Source organism: Pinus tabuliformis, chromosome 2_2 (genome assembly GCF_031772625.1).
Source record: "Pinus tabuliformis cultivar Carrire ecotype Pingquan chromosome 2_2, CPIR1, whole genome shotgun sequence".
Taxonomy (NCBI): domain Eukaryota; kingdom Viridiplantae; phylum Streptophyta; class Pinopsida; order Pinales; family Pinaceae; genus Pinus; species Pinus tabuliformis.
In genome coordinates, this window is record NC_142300.1 from 1,293,219,577 (window position 1) to 1,293,236,913 (window position 17,337).

Sequence of the window (17,337 nt, forward strand, 5' to 3'; positions counted from 1 at the left end):
GGTGTAACTATATTATTATATGGTTGTATATATATATTTTGGGTTTGATTTTTCTATATCGTTATTTTAATAACTATAAAACAAAATTTGTTATATAGTTATTTAATAACCCAAAATGATTTTTTTTGTTCTCTTGTGTAGGTCTAGAAGGCCACTAGAGGGATGCCAAGTGTCAAGTTGCCATGTGGGTCTCACATGCTCACTGGGATGCCATGTGGCACACTGTGGGCCCCATTTTTCCTCTGCCATACCAATTTTTGAGGGGCTCTATCTTTTGCATACGAGCTCAGATTGACGAACCGTTCATGCCATCGTGATCAGGAAGATGAGCCCTCTCAACTGATGCCATCAACTACTCCTTTTTGCCATTTTGAATTTCGAGCCTTTATCCATCCCCTTGGTGTCTCGAGACCCTCTTAGATCAAGAAGTACCAAGACTATTGCAAGGCCAATGAAGATATTTTCAATATGATACAAGGGGAAGATGGAAACTTGGAGGACTATTTGGAGCGATTTAAATATGACCTTCAAAAATCAAAGCATAAGAGTTTTGAAAATGAGATCTTAAAAACACTCATTCTCAAAGGAATCAAAGATGAAATTTTATAAATCTTAAATCTGATAGGAAAATGTGATGTTTTTCAACTATCATATGATGATGTTTGTGATTTATGCATAAGGTATTCAAGAGGAATATCCAAGGCTGGTAAGAATTCTAGAGAATTTTCTTCTTTCCTTTCCAAATCTGCTACAAGAACAAGAGATATAAGAGATGAAATCAGTGATTTACTTGAACATTTAAAAGTTGATTTTATTAGCTCTCTAAATTCACAATTGCATGTTTTGTAGGTTAAGAAAAATCAAGCAGAATTTGAAGAAGTGATTTTTTTCAATGCCAAAAGGAGCATTCTTACCTGGGACGAAAACAACATTTCTAAGAGATGGAGAAGCTGCAACAATTTCACAACCATGGAAACCTTGGCCTACATGTATGTTTAAAAACACTTCCTCTCCATTGTCTTACTTGCATAATCTATTATGGAATACTTATGTGTTAGGGCAGCCATGCCAATCTCAATATAATCCCCATCAATCTTGTCCACAAGTTTGGCATGGTTCATCATATGATTACATGACTACTCTCCCTCATCTTGTGGCACAAAAATATCATCCATATTCTTTTCCATCTTTTCAAGAACACCTTGCTTGCGTGTCAAAATCATCTACACATCCCAATCAACTACATCATCAAAATCCTCCATGCCCCACACAATATCTTGCTCAACTCATTCCACACCCTCACCATAATAAACTAGTACAACATGCTTACAGTGTTGAATTGAAAAATCTACCTACCCTTCCCACCCAATCTATCTCGCATACACAATTGCAGAAAACTTATATCGAGATTGGAAATGTTTCAAATCCAAAAATTGTAGAAGAAAAGGAAGTTTCTTCTAGTCTGCGTCAACAAGTTGTTTTAGAAACTCAAGAACTTCATGATATGAAAACTATGGGAAATCAAGAAAGTAAAGGATATATTGAAGATTGGTTTCACTCCATCAGTTGTTTGCAGCATCACTCCATACTTCAACAATTTTTGACACCATATTTTCAAGGGAAGTTGGTCTCTCATACCCTAGTATTTATTGACAGACATTTCTCAAATTTGGGTGTGTATACACTTGAGGCCTTATTTATAAAATGGCTCCATTGGAAGTACTCTTATACGTAAGTATATTTTATTTTTCAAGGTAGGATAGGTTAGTGTAGAAAATAGAATAAATAAGTATATAAATAATTTTTGTTATATGTAGAACAAGTTGTGTTTGCTGCAACTTGCTGAGTATATCAATATCAGTGGTAAATATTTAAATTTAATTATGTATGTAGATGTATTATATTGAAAATCAGATTTCTACAAACACTCATCATCATTTTGAAAAAAATTGCTTGATTATCATATCTTATGGCGTGTGGGCTTGATAAAACCACTGAAATCACAGTCGGTACAGTCATGTTTTGAAGGATAAAATGAGCATATTTTCAAAACCTGTTTCTATCCTAAGTAGCCCTTTATTTCTACTTTCTAATCCAATTTGAATCACTCAATTTGGATTTGAAACGAAAGAGTTATGACTAAAACATTGACAGTATGCCTAGTAGGCAGCTTAGGAACAGAGTTGGGACAGTCAGATTTTGGAGGCCTAAATGACTAGATTTTGGAAACTTGTTTCTATGATATATCACCCTATTAATCTAGTTTACAATGCAATTTGAATCACTCAATTTTGATATCGTATGAAAAGTTTATGACCCAAATACTGACTATCTATCGTAAATCAGCACCTTTAAAACTATGCTTTTCCAATTGTTCCTTCGCACATTTGACCCATCAATTCTTCACGATTTCAAAAAATGTTTATGTTGGATATATTTACATGAATATAATTTAATCTCCAATTTTAATTGGTTCAATCCGTCATCAAACGAAAACGTTATGCTTAAAATATCCACTGTTGGTCTATGCTGGGAAATAAAAAATGACTCTGTTATGCAGGTTGTTTTAAGTAAACTTGACATATCATACCATGGAATTTTCAAAACCTATTTATATTGGTGATCTAACTTTGAAGTAGCTCTCATTTGGCTTTGGAATCACTCAAATCGGATGAAAAATAGAGTTATGATTAAAACACTGCTGATTAGTATGGTTGATCACTGCTCTTCCGCAGGTGACAAATAATTTTTTCCTTGTTTATCTTTTTGTGGATTTGTTTTATAGAGTAACTACTTGTTATTTTTTTCATATTTATCAGATTTAGAGAGCCCGATCACCTCTCTTCTTCCATGATTACATGTTTTATAGTAGGTAGACGCTCGTTTTTTGCAAGTCCCAAGAGAATAAAGGAGGTCGATTTGTTTTTGAACAAATGATTCTTGAAGGCAATAATAATGAAATAATAGATTTTCATCCAAGCATCTATTAAGAAATCTAATATCATGTAATTTTGATTCTTTCAAGGTGCCATGGAAATTGATCATAAGAGTTTGTTACAAAATTATTCCCGTTATTTCTCACCAACAACATGAAGACTTTTTCATTACCTAATGGATTCATAATAGGAGAAATGGAGAATTGATTTCCAATTGAAGATCCAAGTCATTTCCGCCAGTGTTGTTACTCCGCTGGTGCTGTTACTGCGCCGGTGTTGTTACTCCGCCGATGTTGTTACTCCGCCAATGCTATTACTCTGTCGGTGTTGTTACTCCGCTGGTGTTGTTACTCTGCCAGTGCTATTACTCCGTCACTATTGTTACCGGTGTTGTTACTCTGCCAGTGTTGTTACTTCGTCGGTGCTATTACTTCGCCGGTGTTGTTACTCCACCAATGTTGTTACTCTGTCGGTGCTGTTACTCCATCACTACTGTTACCGGTGTTGTTACTCTGCCAGTGTTGTTACTTCGTCGGTGCTATTACTCCGCCGATGTTGTTACTCCGCCAATGTTGTTACTCTGTCGGTGTTGTTACTCCGTCACTACTATTACCCCACCGCTGCTGTTACTCGACCGCTGCTGTTACTCAGCCGGTGCTATTACTCAGCCAATGTTGTTACTCTGCCGGTGTTGTTACTCCACCGCTGTTGTTACTCAGCCAGTGCTGTTACTCTATCGCTGTTGTTACTCCGCCAATGTTGTTACTCCCAAAATTTTCTGAGTACACAGTGCTGTTACTCCTTCGGTGTTGTTACTCCTCTAGTGTTGTTACTCCATGGTGAAATTTTTTCTAAGTACTCGGTGCTGTTATTCCTTCGGTGTTGTTACTCCTTCAGTGTTGTTACTCCTTTGGTGTTCTTACTCCGTGGTGAAATTTTTTCCAAGTACTCGGTGTTGTTACTCCGTGGTGAAAGTTTTTCTAAGTACCTAGTGATGTTACTCCACCCATGTTGATACTCTGCCAAGGTAAGTCTTCAGTTATGTCCCTAATCAACTTTGTGTATTTGATTGATGTTTCAATTATGACCGAGGATGGTCATATCTTAGTTGGGGGGAGGTGTTGGATTTGATAGAAAATGTATTGTATTCAATATCAACGATGTCATGTCATCATTGTTATTAAAATTTCACGTCAACTCATACATCTCACGATTATTACCACCATAATCCATAACAATCCGTAACCCCCACTTATCCACACACATTGGAACTTGAATCATGCGTGACGACATTAATTTGGAGAATGGGGAAATACATTTAATTGTTTAGGTCCTCGTTGACATAATGATTGGATAGTCAATTTATCTTTGTTTATCTATAAACATGATTTTATTTTTTTAAGGAATAATTATGAAAAGATTATTTCATCATGGCAAATTTCAACTTTCCTAATTTGTCAAGTCCCTGATCTTGTAAAATTTATGATGATGACCACAAAATTGTACTTAAATCTTTCCATCACTATCTAATGAATTATTCCTCAAACCCCAATCTTAACAAAGCAAAATATATTTATCAATAGTCATTTGAAGGTTATTAGTATTTGAGAAGCAAAAATACCCGAGTTGAAAATAGTTACTACGAAACGTTTTATGCCATCCCTAGCTCTTAAGGAGTTGGCTTTCCACCCCATCTATTAAGTGATCTTTTGTTGATTAACAATAACCATAGTTAAATTTTAAACATAAATTGTCAACTGGAGGATAGGAGGTCACATCACGAGACAACCTACCATGATCATAGGTCCTAATAGAGTGACATTACCACTAATGGTCACCAAGTCGAGGTAATGGCCTTCGGTCATAAAACTGAATGATAAGAGGTCTCATCACGAGCCGACTTTTTCACTTTTGTTAGTTCCCGTGAATGGCATTGTTATTAACTGGTTACCAAGCTAGAACAATGATCTTCAGTAGACATCTAAGTAAATTGAAATGCTTTTGTAACTATGTACTTATTTCTAATAGATGGGACACTCGCATCTCAATGGGTTAAAAAGGCATCCCTGTCGAGGCTATGGACGCCTGCTGGCAGCAGTGGCCATGCCTATGGTATAGAAGTTAATTCAATATTATGATCTACCTGGTTACCTTGTTTTCTCAAAACTAACTACCGATAAAGCCACTGTTGCATATATAAGGTTTGCTAGAACTCATGGTTCATGGGGTAATATTTAATCAGTTCTTAGATAATGGGGGTTATGGTTTATATCTATTATTAAGTTACAAATATTTACTTTACATATTAGAGATGAAACTTTTAGGATATTTGATATTTAACATTTTGTATTATCAAATCTATCATTCCTTTATTCTACAAGTTTCATATCTTTAACCAAAGATAGTTGCTTTACCCAATCATTCTCTATTTAGTCCTAGCTTAAAAACACTACTATTATTTTGGGGAAGGATGAAGAGACCTAATTTTGATTTTGAATCCTGATGAATTACTGATTGAGGATACTCATGAGATGTGCTATAGAAATCTTGATGACAAGGAAACTAATTAGTTTGCGGGAAGGAAATCTTGCTACACGTTTTGATTACTTTCTTTGAGCTTGCATGGCTTCCACCTTCCACATCACTTGCACAAGCTCAACCTACATTAGCTTCAACAAATGTTAATCCATAGATGTCATTCCACGTTATTTTGTTGAAAGTAACAATTGAGGTGAAATAACATGAGTGTTTGATTTATTAAAAGTTTAGGAGAATGTAACAAAAAAAAAAAAAAACTCATTGAGCATTATTCACTCAATTTTCAAACCATTATTTCCCCTACTTTATACAGAGGCATTGGGTTGCATAAGGGCATGCAGCATATTCAGTTTGGGGGAATGTTGGGCTCTTAATTTGTCATTATTATTACCACTTCTTAACATTCATTTCATTTATTTCCACTATTCTTTTATCACATTATTTACCATAATTTATTATATAATTCCATTTCATAATCATTTATGCTCTGATGGATAAATAATATCTGATCTCATTTATTTTTAATAATTAATGATTATTATGCATGATTTTGGTTTATTCATTCGTTATAACCTCACTCATGATTTTAGCCTCCAAGATCTCTTCCAGATTGTAGATTTGGTCTTCAACAGATAATTAGATATTCCAACTCAGGAATTCACTGGCATAAGAAGTGACAATTTTGCGTTGGACGTTTTGGGCAAATGAAAACGAATTTGGAAAATCTGAGACATGGGTTTTGTTCATAATAAACCAAATCAGTTTCCCTGTGAGAAATTTTTAGAAATTCAGTTTGTATTGGGAGAAAAGCAAGGTTCTTCGAAGGACATATTTGCAGATTTGTTGTTGCGGCCGTTTTCCAGAATTGCCCAATTGTAATAACCAAATTCGACTTGTTCCAGCTGAATCATGATGGACAGATCTCTCAGATCTCATCTTGAATATTGAGATCAGTTTGTTGTAAGTTTCCTTTGGATGTTTGTATATTTAAAAGACACAATTCAGAGAGAAAAGGGGGAGCTAGCTGATGTAAGAATTGAGCCTTGTAATAGTGGAACTCTTGTTAATGAAATTTCCAACCTTCTGATATTTTTCTCAATATGTGAGTTAAGCACAACCCTAACTAGGGAGTTGGGCCCACTCTTTTGATCAGGTGTTGTGCGTGTGTCCTTTTTATGTATATTTTTTACTGGTTGTATTTTCTTTATTGCTGTTACAGATTTCCATATATTGTTGTGAATGCTTTTCTTTCTGCAATTTAATTTCCATTACTGTTACAACAATTCTTTAATTTCTTAGTCACGAAACCTTGGTCAATGTAAGATTGTAACCTTTCTCTTGCATATACCTTACGTGTTACCTTGAAAAGTGTACGCACCCAGATTGACATATTAATGTGGTAAAGGGTTGAATAATTTGTACATACTCAGACACCAACAAGAGATCGGGGGAGAGCCTGGACGAAATTTCCAAACTCACAGCTGGGTGGTGAGATCTTCCTGAAGAGGAACTAAAAACTACAAGGCAGTGAACAGATAAGCACTCAAACTCTCATGAATTAATGACTATTAAAAAAATGATGTTATTAATGATTGATGATTATTAAAATAATGATGCTATAGTGACTGATGAATAATAACAGATGAAGTATTGTAAAGATTATGCCTGTGTTAGGTATTTTAGAGTTATATGTTATGTGTCTTAGACTAGAAAGAAACAGACTATGTACTTCAACAGGGAGTTATTACCATTTTGTATGTGCAACAACTATAAACTGAACAAAGTATAAATTCATAAAATATATGAAAAGCATGAGTAAAAACTCAGAACTTTCCAAACAATCGTGTGAGGGAAGAAACAAAACTATATACATGGAAACTGTAGTGAAGGTTAAGGGTGAAACTAATCTTTTCTACCATTACTAGCGAGAAACACATCACCGAATCAACGCTTGAGCAATACTCAGACAGGCTTCGGTAGAACAAGTTGTTGCAACCCCACATATTCATAATTTAAATAAAAACAATTCATGCACATACTCTGCGGAGTTCAAATATAATCTGAGATAGACAAAATTCGAGCATGGAATCCTGAATAGAAATCACACCATGAATAATAAACCAAGGAAGTGCTAACACTACCATAGACACCGCATTCAACTTTTGGAGAGGTTACAAGCCAAAAATTATGCAAAACATCATAAATTAGACAAGTATCAAACCCTCAACTAGGTTAGGCGATTCACTATGTAGCAAACTATTCCCTGAGGAAATGTATTCCACCTCGGTTCTTTTGGCCATTTTTCCCTTCCTAAATTATAACCATTTATCGTTGTTTTACCTCTCTTATACACCCTCATCTTGCGCTAGTCCAAGAATGATGACATATTTTGTATGAACTTTATATTTCATATTTTTAACTTAACTTAGCATTAAATAATTATTCATTACATGATTTCTTACTTATAATCACTCTTGTAACTTATCTATATCTCCAATGTTTATTTGGTAGTCAAGTGCTTACCATGACCGCTAATCCTAGTGCCGGATCAGATCTTGCACCGGTGCCAACATAGTGAATCCTTGCAACAGATCCGGACCTCCTTGATCACCGCCTCGTTTTGCGCAGCTTCAGCCATGACAACAGGATAGATCTGAAGGCAGCCGAGCTCCAGCCACGACAACAAGGTTAATCTAAAGGCATCCAAGATCGAACTTATGAAGAATGAACAGCTGGAGATTGGCTATGGCCAATTTTGTTGAATTGCCTAATTTTGAAGGTCGAGAAGCTAAATTCTGCATATCGGTTATGTAATTGGTTAAACGATATTTTTTCCTTCCGCCAAATATCTGTATAATGAAGAATGTAAATAGGACAAGATAGTTTCTTTGATAGAAGTTTGTATAGAACAAAGATATAGCTAGAGAGGTGGTAATAGGTTTGTATTTTGTTATTGCCCGAATCTGGGCTGGACTATGTATTCACGCATGTATTTTCCTCAATGAATTAATAAGAAAGGGAGCTCCGCCTCATGTTTCATAAATCACATTTCTGTGTTTGAAAGTTGATGAATTGATAAAGTACTGAGTAGTGTTTCTATTTGAAAGGGAAATGGGCTGGTTGGCTAGGGCCCAGCCAATCCAGCACGTTTACCCTATTTTTTGTTCTTATAATTTATGCTTATATTGTCAACTGTGATTTAATTTCCAACACATGTATTCCTGTTTGAGTGAAAGTGGATCCGCTTTGTGAAGTAGCTAAATTTCATTTTCCTGCATCTAATTTCAGATTGGTTTTCCCGCTTGGTCCAAGCAGGAGAAATAAACCTGCACCAGTGCACATTGGTGTGCTATTCATTTTCCTGCACTTGATTTTAGATTGGTTTTCCCCGCCTGGTCCAAGTAGGAGAAATAAACTTGCACCAGTGCATGTTGGTGTGCTATTCATTTTCTGCAATTTTGTTTGATTGGTTTTCCCCGCCTGGTCCAAGCAGGAGAAATAAACCTGCACCAGTGCACGTTGGTGTGATGCAGCAAGCCTTTTTAGTTTACTTCTAGCAGTTTTCTTGCTTTCATCAAATACTTCATGACAGGATAAATTATATGGATTGTTTCTCTATTTCTGCACTGTTAAAATTAGAAACATTCATTTTTATGTGTGCAATTTGATTTCATAGTATAATACACTTGCAGTGACTAAGCACTTATTTAAAAAATTAAATGCTAAGTGCAAGAAGCTCTGATCTGGTGCAAGAACTAGTTTCTTGTCATGGGATCTGAGTGCTCTGAACCTGAAAGAGTTCAACCCCTTGCACGAAGTAAAACGATTTTAGTAAAGACACCATTTATACCCTCTACATAAATCTCTTTCCCTGCACTAGTGCAAGCAGACTGCGATAGTGCACGATAGATTAGTGCAAGAAGGAAATCTTTATATAAGCAGGTTTGAAGGGCCCATCTGATGAGACTGCTAAGTGTCTCTTCTAAAGAAAAACATGACACATACTCAGTAGATAAAAATTGATCAATTGGAGTGATTGCCTTTTTATTTTGATTCCTTTGCAAATGCATTCTTTCTTGTTCCAGCACTAGATTACTTTGATGGTTCAGTTATCTTTTACTCTTTCGACTCTACAAGATTTTCTTTAAGAAAGTAGGAATTTCTATCGGGAAAATTCATACCATCTCTGGCATTGCCTGTGCTTCGTCTCTAAGTTTACGAATGCCCCGGGTTGACAATTGAGTGTTGAGGAGTTTTCTTAAGTGTAATTCCCGCACCCAACATTTTGGCGCCATTGCCGGGGAGGCAATTTGATTTGATAAGAATTTTCTGATTATACAATATAGGTAATTTTTCCTTTATTTTTGTTTGTAGGAAAAACTTCTTTGAAGGAATTTTACTGGTGTTGATTGATTTCTGACAGTTTTTTTTTATTAGAAATTGTTTTGCTATTTTTCTTTCTTTTTGAAATGAATGCCTAAAAAAGGTAAGAGTTCAAAGCCCACTAAGGGCTGAAAGAATTCTGAAAACAATTCTCATATTGGGTCTCCTTCTGTGAGCAGGAAGCCCAATCCAATTCAAACCCATCACGCAGGAACAATCCACCTAGATTTTGGTGACAATAGCTCAGGTGTGGTTCAGTCTGTTGGGAGCAAAAGGGAAACAATGGCAGACCATGAAGATCATGTGGAAGGGACTGGTGAAAACCAGGTAGGTGGGGAAAAATCCACTTTTGTGTTTCCAATTGTGGACCCCGATACTGTGGCACAAATGAAGAATATTCCACCATCATCTCTCCCTCATTTCCATGGTAAAGTTCATGAAGATCCTGACTCTTTTTTATTCGAGTTTGATATTTTGTGTAGAAGTTATGATTATTCAACTGATGCTTAGAAGCTAAGATTATTTCCTATTACTCTCAAGGACTCAACTTTACGCTGGTTTATGGGGTTAGGAGGAAACAGGGATCAGATGAAGAGAGTTTTTTTATCTAAATATCAAGAATATTGCAAAACTCGGGACATGCAGGATGAGATTTTTACAATCATACAGGATGATGATGAAACTCTTGAAGATTACCTAGAAATATTTCTGTATATTTCACAAAGGTTGAAACTTAAGCTTGATTCTAGTGCTATTAGAACCTTGTTCTTAAGAGGACTTACTGATAATGCTAGAAATAAGTTAAATCTGTTAGGACAACGTGATATTTCTTAGCAAACTTTTGAACAAATTTGTGAATTATGCAGGAAATTTTCAAGAAATAAGTATAGATGCAGTAGAGGAACTCGAAACAGAAGTAGAAAAACCGAATCTACCGATGCTATGATTATTGGACTAGAAAATAAAATGGAAAACATGAAAATTGATATAATGAATACTATTACCGAACAGTTGGACTCTTTTAAATTTCAGCAAAAACTCATGAAGGAACAAGAGTCATTAAGTATTTTCTGTCCTAAATGTAGAGACAAGCATCCTCCTAAAGAATTTCCTCTTGATTTGAAAGAAACTAATAAGTGTGCTATTTGTGCAGAAGACCATGTCACAAGAAAATGTCCCTCTATACCAGGAATTAAAGTTGTATTTACAGGGGGACAACCTGAAGCTGAATACTTGTATGCTATGGAAACAAAAAGAAATTGGCCTCAGGTAATTGCAGGTATGGCTCCTGAATTTTCTCCACACTATTTTGGTTATAATTCACATGCATATTCTTATCCTAACACTAATCAACAGTGGCATTATGGGAACCAATATCAGCATGGGCAACCTTCTCAACCATGGCAACAAGGTTGGAGAGGGCCAACTCATTCTCCATATTCCTACTAGCCACCCATGCAGGCATATCCATCTACATATACACCTTATTCAATGCCTCAACCTTCGAGTCAGTGTACTCCACCATTACCTTTAGCTCCGCCTTTTCGACCTCCTCAGTTGCCTGCTCAACCTATGCCCAATCCTAAAAATAATAAAGTAGTGCAAATGATCTATGTAACAAACCCACCTTTATTCGAGTACCAGTCTATTCCATTTGGGGTTCATGATATTCAATTAAGATCGGGAAGGACTGTAACATCAGAAAATCAGAAGCAACCTAGAGTGATTATTGAAGAGAAAGAAGAAGAGGAAACTCTTAATCATTCTCCGAAAGTTGTCACTAAGCAGCCCTTATCCTCTGAATCCTTGCCATCTTCTTCCAACCAGCCTCCCTTCCCAGAGAGGCTAGTAATGGAAAGAAGTGAGCCTATTTCTGAGACTAGTTTGGCATCAGAGCTTCAGAATATTTTCATTAAGATACCTCTGCTCCAAGGCATCAAAGAGTTCCCTATTTGTACCAAGATTATTAAGGAACTCTGTCTCAAGAAACCTGGGAGGAAGATATTGGAACGCCAAACCACTCAATTTGTTGGTAGGGTAGCAGAGTTGACGACGGGATGTGTGTCTATGGAAAAATATACTGATCCCAGAAAACCTGTTGTCTTATTTCAGATTAGTAATGTCCTTGTCTCTAATGTTCTTATAGACCTGGGGGAAGCCATTAATGTCATGACTAAGAAAACCATGGATCAACTTCGGTTATCTCATCTTCGCCCTACTCCCACTGTGCTTGAATTAGCAGATAGATCTAAAATTAAGCCAGAAGGAGTATTGGATGATGAGATCATCTCATTAGATTCTTGAGAATATCCTGTTGATTTCATTGTGCTTCAGCCAAATAGCCCAGTAGGAGGACATCCCTTGATCTTGGGTCGACCATGGCTTACTACAGTTGATGCATATTGTCGCTTCGGTGATATGTATATTTCGCATGGAGATTCTAGGAAGAAAGTTACCTTATATTCCCTTGCCAGATCCATTCAGGACCTTCGAGACACTTTATGGTTGGATTAGAGCAGTGATGATGAGACTCAGCCCACTTCCTTTATCCATCAGCATACTGGGTCTTCACAAGAAGATGAGATTCAAGATTTCCTGAATAATCTAGACACTATGCCTAATTTTAAGCTGTTAAGCCAGATTTTCAGCCTAGATTTTCAAGATAACCATGATTCTCATTCTTCTGTACCGCTGCATTTGACCACCCCCATGAGTACTCCTGAGCCTGATACCACTCTTGTTGAGATTAACCCTGGTAAATCCTTGCATATTAGTTCAGATTTGGACTCATATCAGCAAGAGCAGCTTGTGAATTTGTTGCAAAACCATCTTAGTGCCTTTGCATGGGGCTACGAAGACATGAAGGGTATTCCTCCTGAAACTTGTACACATCATATCTATATTCAGGAAGGAGCTCGACCTGTCTGACAACCCCAAAGGTGAATGAATCTAGCTCTAAGAGATATTGTGAAGGAAGAAGTACATAAACTCTTGGATGCTGGTTTTATCTATCCTATTTCCAACAGTCAGTGGGTCTCTCCATTAGTTCTAGTACCTAAGAAAGATGGAAGATGGCGTATTTACTTCCCTCTCCCTTTCATTGACTAGGTGCTTGATACCCTTGCAGGAAAAAAATATTTTTCCTTTTTGGATGGCTTCAGTGGTTATAACCAAATACAGATCACACCCGAAGATCAGGACAAAACTACTTTTACATGTCCATGGGGTACATTTTATTATAGAGTGCTCCCCTTTGGTTTATGTAATGCCCCGACTGCCTTTCAGAGGGAAGTCCTGGCCATTTTCGTTGATCTAGAATTTGTAGAAATTTATATGGATAACTTTTCTGTGTTTAGTGATTCTTTTCAAGAAGCTCTCAAAAATATGGAAAAAGTAATTCTTCGTAGTCAGGAAGCGCATCTCGCCTTCAATGACAAGAAATGTAGATTAATGTGCAAAGCGGGAGTGGTACTTGAACATTTGACTTCTAGTAAAGGTATCCAGGTTGATCCAGCAAAGATCGAAATCATTATGCATCTTCCTGCACCCAAAACTCAAAGGGAAGTAAGAGGTTTTTTAGGAAATGTTGGCTACTATAGGAGATTCATTGAAAAATTTTCTAAGATAGCTGCTCCTCTTTTCCGACTTCTATCTAAGGATAGTGAATTTTCTTGGACCACAGCTCGCCAATAGTCCTTTGAAACATTGAAGGAAAAGTTAATACATGCACCAGTTTTAAGAGGTCCTAACTAGTCTCTGCCTTTTCATATTTCCTCTGATGCTTCAGATTTGGCTATTGGCGCAGCTTTAGGACAAGAGGAAAATAAACAATCCTATGTTATTTATTATATTAGTAAGAATTTGTCTTCTGCTGAATTAAATTATATAGTTACAAAGAAGGATATTTTAGCTGTAATTTTTGCAATTAATAAGTTCAAGCACTATATTACAGGATATGAAGTATTTGTACATACTGATCATTCCGCGATTAAATATTTGATGAATAAACCATTAACTAGTGGTAGAGTGACTAGGTGGTTACTATTGTTGTAGGAATTTAATATTACTATTGTTGATAGACCAGGAAAATCTAATGTTGTAGCAGATTTTCTTTCTAGATTAGATAATCCTGGTGAAGCAACTCCTATTAATGATGATTTTCCAGATGAACATCTTTTTGCTATGTCAACAGATTCCCCATGGTTTGCTGACATTGCTAATTACTTGGTTACTAGGAAAACACCACCCCACTTGTCCGCTCGTGAAAAGTGGAGTATTGTTCAGAAAAGTGCTGCATATTCCTAGATTCAAGGAGATCTCTTTTACACTGGTCCAAATCTGATTATCTGTAGGTGTGTAAGAGAGGAGGAAGTGTTTGACATATTGAAATCTGCTCATGATGAACCTTGTGGAGGCCACTTCGCTGATAAGTGGACTGCATATAAAGTATTGCGTGCTGGTTACTTTTGGCCTTCCTTGTTTAAGGATGCCAAACAATATGTCAAGCGTTGTGATAGTTGTCAGCGAATGGGCCAGCCTAATCAAACCAATGAAATGCCTTTATTCCCCCAAGTTATGATTGAGCCATTCGAAAAATGGGCTATTGATTTTATAGCGCCAATAAATCCAACATCATTAAGTAAAAAGCATATCTTGGTTTGTACAGATTTTGTTACAAAATGGGTAGAAGCTAAAGTTGTTTCTTTTGCTATGGAAAAAGTTGTTGTTGATTTTCTTTTTACTGAAATCTTTACTAAATTTGGTGTGCCTAGAGAATTGTTTTTGACAATGGTCTGTAGTTTATTTCTAATCTGGTACAGGGTGTGATGGAGCAATATAAGATCCGGCACAGGAAATCCATGTCGTATCACCCGCAAGCAAATGGCCAGGTGGAATCCACGAACAAAGTGATCGAGTCCATTCTGACAAAGACAGTAAATATGCATCGGAAGGACTGGGCTGAATGATTACCAGAGGCTTTGTGGGCATACAGAACCACTTGGAGAAATAGCATGGGACATACACCATATGAGTTGGTATATGGCAAACAGGTTCTGTTACCAATTGAATTCCAGATCAAAACTTTCAGCACTACAGTTCAGTTGGGACTAGATCTCTCTGAGGCACAACAATAGCATCTTCTCCAATTAAATGAGTTAGATGAATTTTGTAGGGATGCTATTCAGCAGAACATACTAATTCAGCAACAACGTAAAAGGTCGCATGGCAAGTCTATTAAAAAAAAGAAATTCCAACTAGGTGATTGGGTGCTCCTTTATGATTCTAGATTTAAAATCTTTAAAGGGAAATTCCATACACATTGGATGGGACCTTATGAAGTGATCCGAGTATTTGAGAATGGAGCAGTAGAAGTTAAAACTATTGATGGACAAAATTCAGTATTCTTGGTAAATGGACACAGGTTAAAGAAGTATTTTCAGCCACCTACCAGGAAAGATTTTACACAACAAGTCCAACAGCAATTTGGGACGGTAGTGGTGAATGGTAATACCAACCTTTTGAAAACATGAATTCTCTTTCTTCTTAAAAAAAATAAAAAATAAAGAAATATTTTCCTGTAATTATGAAAATCAGTTTGCTGACATGATTGCAGAAGGATCAACCTGAAAACCAGCTTATTGAAAGGAAGATAAAAAATTTCTAATAAAAAGAAAAACATTGCTTGATCTTTAGATATGTTAACGACCACCAAGTAAAAGCAGGTTCAGCAGAACCAACCTTTATACAGTTGGGGTAATTAGCATGGATATTTTTACTCAAGTAACACTTAATTTTTGCTGCAGTTATTTTTTCCTTGCACCAGTGTAGGCAGACCTTCGAGAAAATTTTCTGCCTTTCTTCATATTTCACTTTCGTAATATTCCCTCAGTTTTCTTCTTCAATCCCAGAATGATTAACCTTCCCACATTCTTCTAAATTTACCCTGTCCGCTTCAAAGAAATCCCACTTTACCCTTGAAATTTTTTCCCTATCCCACTTCTATTTATTCCCTCTTTTGGTACTATTCCGGGAATCCCTGTAACAAAATCCTTCCCATTCTGAAATTTCCCTTATCCCACTTCTTTATTTCCTCATGAATTTATTGCAGGATCTCGTGCACAAAGAGCAAAAGGATATGCTCTGAAGCATCAAGAAAGGGCAAAGCAAATTTTCAGTATAAGTTGAGGAAGTCATGTGGAAGTCTAGCCTATATTTTATTTAAATTCTCTGTTTTTAGATATTATGCTTGCATTAGTGCAAGCATGTTGTCCTATATGATAAAGTAAGCAGAATGGTACCAACAGAATAGCATAATTTAAGCGGTGCAAGCAAATCAACGCAAGCATGCACCCTGTAAAAAACATAGTACAAGTTATCTTTTTCATAGCATACGACATAGGAAAGTGGTCATTATGAAAACTTATATGAAGTCCTGTCACTTAGCTGACGAGTACTTAAGCTATCATACTAACTAGGAGAAAATTATTTAAAGTACAAGGTGTTTTTAAGTTAGAAATCATGATCATTTTTTAATGAATGCTAAGTTCTCTTTTTGAATTATGAAGGAATGCGGAAATGTTTTAACCGTTGCTTGGACATAATTACCCCTCTCCACCATAATCCTAAACATCCTTCACTCGTAATGATTACCTCACCTAGCTGTTAAAACGTCGCTGCAAGTACCAATCCGGCCTGACCTCAAAGTTGCCGTGCATCTACGACGAATGAACGGGTGATAAGGTGGAAAGGATGGTGGACAGTTGGATCTCTTTATAAGAACCGATTTCCCCGGTATTGCATGTAGAATTCTTAATTGTTCATAGCCGTTAAGCAGCGATGTCGCCTGTTCGGAACGAACCCTCGTCTCTCAGTAAGGTAGAGCAGATTGTCGAGTATCGCAATAGTCTTGCACTATTGCGAGACTCGGGTTTTCTATAGTTCTTGCAGAAGTTTGACGGGCATGATAAAGAAGTGGCTTTACAGTTTGCCAGGAGTTTCAAAAACCAAGTGAAAATTGGGCCTCTCAAATTCAAAGTCACAGAAGAATTTATAGCAGTAGTGACAAGCTTGGAGAACACTGATGAACAGTGGTTTAAAAATCAAACGCTGGAAAGGAAGCGATGGCATCATTTCGTCATTGATAAGAAGATAGAGGTATACTGGAAGGTAGGAGTTCCACGTAGTGCCCTGCTAGGTTAGTGGAAAGACCTCCTTTTCATCCTATAGAAGTTTGTAACCTACGAGGGAAGATACACTCACACTTTGGTCTATCATTTTAAAATGTTGCAACATTTTGAAGTCGGCCGGCACGTCCGGTGGAGGATGAGTTTCCCCTATTTTCTACTCAAGAGCTTGGAGAAAATGGCTAAAAGTGTGCAGGACGGATGGGCAGATTAGGCCAACACGAGGCTATATCACCACAGCCTAATAAAAATTTTGGTCCCAAAACAGCTAGCAATTAAAGGTATGGCATGGGAGG